This window comes from Scyliorhinus torazame, chromosome 5 (assembly GCF_047496885.1).
Source record: "Scyliorhinus torazame isolate Kashiwa2021f chromosome 5, sScyTor2.1, whole genome shotgun sequence".
Taxonomy (NCBI): Eukaryota; Metazoa; Chordata; class Chondrichthyes; order Carcharhiniformes; family Scyliorhinidae; genus Scyliorhinus; species Scyliorhinus torazame.
The window spans coordinates 176,525,156-176,533,604 of record NC_092711.1 but is presented as its reverse complement, the minus strand read 5'-3'; the positions used below and the strand labels follow the sequence as shown (position 1 = coordinate 176,533,604).

The window sequence follows — 8,449 nt, the reverse complement described above, 5'->3', positions numbered from 1 at the left end:
GAACAGGAGCAATCCCATCATCTTTTCCGAGCTTCATGCATTCCAATATGTCAAATACCCTTCAACATTTAGATTCAGCCTTGGTCACCTTTCAAACAAGTCTCTGTAATGTCTATCGGGACACACATTTATCTCTCTCTGTGCTGACAATTCTTTTTTTATAATTTAGAGTACCCAATTCATTTTGTCCAATTAAGGAGCAATTTAGCGTGGCCAATCCACCTAGCCTGCACATCTTTCAATTGTGGGGGTGAAACCCATGCAAACACGGGGAGAATGTGCAAACTCCACATGTCAGTGACCCAGAGCCAGGATCGAACCTGGGACCTCAGCGCCGTGAGGCAGCACTGCTAACCATTGCGCCACCGTGCTGCCCCATCTGCGCTGACAATTCATCCAAACTCTGTCAAATGCGGCGTGCATTTTCAATCCATTTTCAGGGGTTCAATAATCCAATAGGGATTTCAACTGAAACCTCTTTACCCAGCGAGTGGTGAGAATGTGGAACTCGCTACCACAGCGAGTGGTTGAGGTGAACAACATGAATACTCCTGTATCTTGACAAGGGAGAAAGGAATAGAAGGATATGCTGATGGGGGGAGATGAAGAGGGCTGGGTGGAGGCTCATGTGGAACATAAATACTGACAGAGACCAATTGAGCCGACTGGCCTGGCCCTGTGCTGTAGACTCAATGGAACAGAGACAAATGTATTTATTTTAGATCTACCTGTAGAAGTATGATTTTAAAAAATTCTTGGGATGTAGGCATCACTGGCTGGGTCAGCATTTGTTACCCAATCATAATTGCCCTTGAACTGAGTGGCTTGCTAGGTCATTACAGTGGGGGACAGTTAAAAGTCAACCACATCTGTGTGGCTCTGGAGTCACATGTGGGCCAGACCGGGTCAGGATGGCAGATTTCCTTCACTAAAGGACATTAGTAAAACAGATGGGTTTTTACAACAATTGATAATAGTTTCATGGTCATCATTAAACTTTGAATTCCAAATTTTTATTGAATTCAAATCTCACCATCTGTCCTGGTGGGATTCGAACCCCAGAATAATACCTGGGTCTCTGGATTACTCGTCCAGCGGCAATACCACTAGGCCACCGCCTCCCCCATACTATCCAGGATAAAATAAATGCAAAGTCATGAGACTGTCCAGAATGTACCTGTTGTATAGAACCTTGGTCAGACCGCAGCTGGAGGACTGTGTGCAGTTTTACTGCCCTGGTCGCCAGAGGGAAAGAGCAACAAAGGTTCACCAGACTTGTTCCGGGGATGGCAGGACTGCCCTTTGAGGAGAGATTGGGGAAACCTGGCCTGTGTTCTCTAGTGTCAAATAATGAGAAGTGATCACAATGAAACCTACAAAATCCATAAAGGAATAGACAGGCGAGATGCAGGTGAGATGTTTCGCCTGGTTGGGGAGTCTGGAACCAGTGGACACAATTTCAAAATAAGGGGGAAGCCACTTAGGATGGAAAGTGAGTGGGAAAAGATCTGGGAAATGGAGAACATTGTGGGAAAATGTGAAATTGTCCATGTTGGCAGAAAGAATAAAAAAGCTTATTATCTGAATGGTGAGAGATTGCAGAGCTCTGAGATTCAGAGGGATCTGGGTGTCCAAGAGCATGAATCACAAAAGGCGAGTATACAGGTACAGCAAGTAATTAGGAAAGCTAATAGAATGTTATTGTTTATTGTGGGGGAATTGAATACAAAAGTAGGTTATGCTTCTGTTCGCATGAATGAATCCAAAAGAATCCCTCGACATTCAGGTCTGCTTCAAACATCACAGTTTATTGTTGTAACGCCGGCGGGGAGTAATTCTCTGGGCAAAGGCAGATACCTCTCCACTGAACAAAGGGAATCATCATTTTTTATACAATTTCAAATAGTTAGTCAGCCCAACTCAGCCGGACACGATCCAATCACAATGATTATAGATTGCACACATTGACTGGTAGATCCAATGAAAGTGGTTACTGGGCAGCAGGGAACTGAGTGATCAGCTCATGGACAGCTAGGGGGTTACTCATGAACTCATGATGCCTTCCAGACCCCCTCATCGACTGTCCTTGGGTCTTGAGTATACATAACTCCCTTATCTTAACCTTGTTACTGGCTGGTACCACTGTCAGAATTTCGTAAGAGCATCCCCCTTTGTGAGAAAGAGAGAGAGAGCTGACTGGTGGTGATTTAATCTGAGGGTCACCACACCTCAGACGAGGGGCAATGTTGAGGAGGCAGGGCCTTCTTGGATGACCTCAGCTGGTATGGAGTAGAACCCACGCTGTTGGTGTCGCTCAGTATCACAAACCAGCCATCCAGCCAACTGAGCTAACCAATCCCCTGAAATATTAGTTATTGCCTGTCTCCCATCACACCATTTAATGTTGTTTCTCAGTCCATGTCAGACAACCTGCCCCATAGCTTGATAATTTTCTTCTGCGAGAAACACCGAGATAAATTAAACAAAAGATCCATGTACCCTCCATTGCCCATCTCCATGGCAAGGTGGCATGCTTTAGGGGGATCCAAACAGAAATGGGAACTAAATATCTTCCAACCACTGTTGCTATATTTACTTGCTATAAATATGGCAGCGAATAAGGTTGCCCTTCTTAATCTAGATATGAATAGGATATGCTTTCAGAGTCACCAGGTATCAAATGATACCGCCACAAGGTTCAATCGGATATCGATCAAAGACCCAAGCAACCAGTTAGTTAGTTCAAGATCAATAATACTTTATTTACACACAAGATTAACTTACGCATGCAACATAAACACTACGAGCTAAATTACACCTATCACTATGACAACCTGTACTTAACTTCAGGCATCCGGCTTAGGTCAGAGGAACAGTGGTCTTTGTTCGAATCTGGATCTGCTGGGTCTGGAGAAGTAACTGTGGTTCAGCTAGGCTCATCCGCATGGTAGCGAGCATTGAACTTGAACTTGCTTCTGGTCGAGGTGCTGCAGATGGAGTCCGACGTTGCCGGAGCGCCAGGTCCAAAAGAGACCGAACACATGGCAGTGTCTCTCTTTATCCTTGGGGGGGGGGGGGGGGGGGGGGGGTTCGCACTCTTTTGGGCGGTCCTCCGGTTTGGACCCAATAATTCGGCAGTCCTCGATCACTGCCTTCGATCTGAGCCAATAAAGGGGCGGGTTCTTTGATGGCTGGGCGGGTCCTGAGTTTATGCTTCCCGAGTAAAGGGAGTGGCACCGAAATGTCTGGAATTGTATTGGATACCTGAGTACCAGTTCCTTTATCTTAGGGAAATGGGTCATTAGCATGCAAATCGGTTGGCGGTTTCGATCCCGTCTGCTTCTGCTTACAAATATACATTTAGGCTCTGAGCCTGCCTGAATCTTACATTGGCCATATTTCCCTTGAGGCTTTGCAAATGTCCATGTTTCTTTGTAAGTGGCCATCCCAGATGGCTACACCACCAAACACTATTTCGCTCTGTGATGCTCGTGAAAGTTGAAGCCAGGAATTCACAACATGGCTCAATGATCATCAGCCGACTGGAGGCAATTTTGTGAGACAAACCAGTCCAGCAAGGAAGAAACCCTCCGCCCATCCCTATTGATCAACTGACACAATTAACAAAATGCAGTCCTGGATGCGATTGAGAGCAGACCAGCGGAATCCAACCCCTGTAATCAATTGTGAACTTGGTGTGTGAGCATGTGCGATGAAACACAAAGTCTCTCCCACACTGAGAGCAGAAGAACGGCCTCGCCCCATTGAGAACTTGGCGGTGTCTCCATAGTTGGGATGGATCACTGAATATCTCACCTACTCAGAGCAGGTGAACGGACTCTCCCCAGTGTGAACTCGCTGGTGTGTCCGCAGGCTGGATAACCAAGTGAATCCCTCCCCACAATGAGAGCAGATGAATGGCCTCTCCCCAGTGTGAACTCGCTGATGGCGCTGCAGGGTGAATAACCGAGAGAATCTCTTCTCACACTGAGAGCAGGTGAATGGCCTCTCCCCAGTGTGAACTCGCTGGTGTGCCTGCAGGTGGGATAACTGAGTGCATCCCTTCCCACACTGAGAGCAGGTGAACGGCCTCTCACCAGTGTGAACTCGCTGATGTCTCTGCAGGTCAGATAATTGAGTGAATCCCGTCTCACACTGAGAGCAGGTGAACGGCCTCTCCCCAGTGTGAACCCACTGGTGGCTCCGCAGGTGGGATAACTGAGTGTATCCCTTCCCGCACTGAGAGCAGGTGAACGGCCTCTCCCCAGTGTGAACTCGCTGATGTTTCTGCAGGTCAGATAATTGAGTGAATCCCTTCCCACACTGAGAGCAGGTGAACGGCCTCTCTCCAGTGTGAACTCGCTGGTGTCTCTGCAGGTCAGATAATAGAGTGAAACCTTTTCCACACTGAGAGCAGGTGAACGGCCTCTCACCAGTGTGACTGCGTCGATGAATTTCTAGCACAGACGGTGCTATGAATCCCTTCCCACAGTCCTCACATTTCCATGGTTTCTCCATGTTTTGGGTCGTCTCATGTCTGTCCAGTTCGGCCAATCAGTTGAGGCTTCGTCCATACACAGAACACGTGTACAGTCTCTCCCCGCTGTGAATGGTGCGATGTTTTTTCAGGCTGTGTAACTGGTTAAGGCTCTTTCCACAGTCAGTGCTCTGGAACACTCTCACTCGGGTGTGTGTGTCTCTGTGCTTTTCCAGTCACAATGGTGTTTAAAATCTTTTCAAGTTGACAGATGAGGCAAACATTTCTCCTTTAGATTCGAAGGCCAATGATATTCAGGTCCCAAGGAATTGAGGGACTGTCAGATCCAGACGACATGTATTAGATTTCTGTCTGTAATTTGGCCTCTTTGAATCACCTGTTGAACAATTTACAAAAGATATCACTGTCAGTACAGGATAGAAATTCAGAACAAACTATTCTAGTTTCTCTGGAACTTTCTTTTCTCTTGCATTCCGCAACATCTGTAAATCTCCGTCCCACACATTCTCCATCCATTCTCACTCTGCTGTACCTAATATTCACCCTCCCAATTCTCCTGAAGGTGCTGATTCAGGCTGATTGACAGATCCATGCTCACTGCTTCCTGGCCTGGACACAGGGACCACAACAAATCGGAGCTGCAGTCGGCCATTTGAACCTGCTCAACCATTCAATGAGAGCATTGGCCGATCTACCTCAGCATCATTTTCCAAAACTATCCCCCATATCTCTCGATACCTTCACTCCCTGGTTCTGGGAGAGAGGAGTGAGGGGGAGGGCAGAGGTGTGGGAGATGGGTCGGACACGGTTGAGAGCCCCGTCGACCACAGTGGGTGGGAAGCCACGGTTAAGGAAGAATGAAGACATGTCAGCAGCACCGTTTTGGAAAGTGGCATCATTGGAACAGATGCGATGGAGGTGAAGGGACTGAGAGAATGGGATGAAGTCCTTACAGGATGTGGGATGTGAAGTGCTGTAGTCGGCGTAGCTGTGGGAGTCGGTAGGTTTGTGGTGGATATTAGTGGACTGTCTTATCTCAGAAATTGAAATAGAAAGGTCAAGGAAGGAAAGGGAAGTGTCGGAGATAGACCATGTGGAGGTGATAGAGGGGTGCAAACCGAAGCAAAATGAATATATTTTTCCAGACTTTGCAGAACACCTCCGGTCCATCCGCAAGCAGTTCTCAGACCTTCCTGTCGTTTGCCATTTCAACTCACCGCCCTGCTCTCAGTCCACATGTCCGTCCTTGGCCTGCTGCAATGTTGAGGTGAAGCCCAGCGCAAACTGGAGGAACAGCACCTCATCTTCCGATTAGGCATGTTCCACCCTTCCGGACTTAACATTGAGTTCAACAACCTCAGACTCTCCACCACGTTTACCCCATTTTTATCTATCAATTTATTTTTGTTTTAATTTCTTCCATTGATCGTTTTTTCCCTCCCCATTATTCTCCTCCCCTCCCCCCATTCGAATTATTTCAAGTTGCCCTTTACACACTGCTCACCTTTATTCTGCCATTCACACATTCTAACCTTTTTATGTACCACTATCAGCACCCTTCTTAGCCTTAATTACCACCATTTGCATTCCTTTTATCTTCTGTTCTCGACATCTTTGTCTATATCTCCACCTATTGCTGGTCCTTATCCAGCCCCACCGCTCTATTCCACCCCCACCGCTCCATTCCACCCCCACCGCTCCATTCCACCCCCACCGCTCCATTCCACCCCTCCCCCACTACAGTACAAATCTGACCCCATTTCCAGTTCTCTCTAACTGTCACAAAGAGTCATCCAGACTCGAAACATTAGTTCCCTTTTCTCTCCACAGATGCTGTCAAACCTTCTGAGATTGTCCAGTATTTTCTGTTTTTGTTTACGATTCCAGCATCCACAGTAATTTATTTTCATAATATATCTAATCTGTACCATGTAAAAACACTCGACATATCTCTGTCCGACATGTATTTACTGTTCCTTTAAATTTTAGCCATCTCCAATAATAATAATAATTTTTATTGTCACAAGTAGGCTTACATTAACACTGCAATGAAATTATTGTGAAAAGCCCCGAGTCGCCACATTCCGGCGCCTGTTATAGAATTTACAGTGCAGAAGGAGGCCATTCAGCCCATCGCGTCTGCACCGGCTCTTGGAAAGAGCACCCTACCCAAGGCTATACCTCCACCCTATTCCCATAACCCAGTGACCCCACCCATCACTAAGGGAAATTTTGGACACTAAGGACAATTTAGCATTACCAATCCACCTAATTTGCACATCTTTGGATTGTGGGAGGAAACCGGAGCACCCAGGGGAAACCCATGCATACATGGGGAGAACGTGCAGACTCCGCACAGACAGTGACCCAAGCCGGGAATCGAACCTGGGACCCTGGAGCTGTGAAGCAATTGTGCCAACCACTATGCTACCGTGCTGTTCCGGTACACAGAGGGAAAATTCAAAATGTCCAAATTACCAGACATACGTCTTTCGGGACTTGTGGGAGGAAACCGGAGCACTTGCAGGAAACCCGCATAGACACAGGGAGAACTCTGGTGAAACCAACCCTTTTAATTGTGAACATTAGGAAAGAAACCACCCTTTTAGCCAAACAAATAGATGTGTCAAGCTGAGGGAGCAAAGGATGTCAATGTCTTTGAGAGAGAGAGATCTGGGCCAAGCTTTCCAGAGTCTGCACCCTCCCCGGATTCACTTCCTTTCCCTTCAGTTGCTGCAAGTGACCAATTGAAGGTGAGAATGAGAAAAGAAATGGAAAGGGGGAGAAAGGAAAGTGTTTTACTCACAGATGTTGGAGACAGGAAGAGGTTTCAGTCTGTGTCATGGTCAATCTTCATTAACACAACGTCTGCCTTCTGATTGGCTGGAGGACCAGAGTCCTTCCGGTCCTCCCAGTTTCCCATTGATTAATACCTCAGCAGGAAGGCCAGGGGCGGGCTTTCCTCCACACATGCGCAGCTTCCCCTCAGCCTTGGACATGCGCAGTACCTGATCACCCGCCCGTGCGGTGAATAGAGCGGTTTCCCTAGCGCGGGGGATTGTGGGAGCTGCGGCCGACACTGTCCAAACTCCTGGGACTGGGATGAAAAGTGGAGGAGGGGCAGTGACCTCACCCTGACACAAAGTACATGTTAGTAGTCACGGGGATTGATTGTGACGTTCGCCCTTAGCACCTGGGGAGGGCAATAGGTGAGTGTGAAACTGAATCCGAGAGTCAGCATCTTCACGGGAGGAGACTTGGGGGAAAGCAGGAGGACAGAAGGATACATTAGTGTTAAAATCAATAATGAGGAGAGCATGGGTGGGGGTCAAATATTTATAGTTTGAGAGGAAGAAGGATTTCCGTAACAACTAGAATTGTCAGTTGTGAATTTCTATTCTGTAATCACAGCGATGACTTTAAAAAAAACATTTTTTAATATAGATTTAGAGTACCTAATTATTTTTTTCCAATTAAGGGGCAATTTAGCATGGCCAATCCACCTAACCTACACATCTTTTTGGGTTGTGAGGGTGAGACCCACGCAGACACGGCGAGTATGTGCAAACTCCACATGGACAGTGACCCAGGGCCGGGAGTGAACCCGGGTCCTCAGCACCGTGTGGCAGCAGTGCTGACCACTATGCCACCCTGATGATGTCAATCCTATCACACCCATTAAAGTCTCTATCAGGTCAGTCTTCAACCTTCTCTTCCCCAGGGGAAATATCCCCAACCTGTTCAATATCTCCTGAAACTTAAACATTCTCAGTTCTGATATCATCCTTGTTAATCTTTCTTGCACATCCTGGAGACCCTATCTCTGTTTTAAAGGGTATATAATTAATATTTAGATTTGGTTTAATTTGGTTGAAGGTGCCTTATTTACTCAGTTCCAAACTGACCCTCTAAAATGCTTCAATTCGAAAGAGGCTTAACAATCAGGCAAGA

General features: G+C 46.9%; 1 long non-coding RNA gene across 1 annotated transcript; it reads right to left on the bottom strand.

Annotated features, from left to right (window-relative positions):
- Positions 1–2,737: 2,737 nt before the first annotated feature.
- Positions 2,738–7,389, bottom strand: LOC140422465 (uncharacterized). The gene is made up of 2 exons (XR_011947481.1): positions 7,305–7,389; positions 2,738–4,874 (listed from the first exon to the last, which is right to left on the bottom strand). It is a non-coding gene; the product is annotated as an uncharacterized lncRNA (long non-coding RNA).
- Between the last annotated feature and the right edge of the window lie 1,060 nt (positions 7,390–8,449).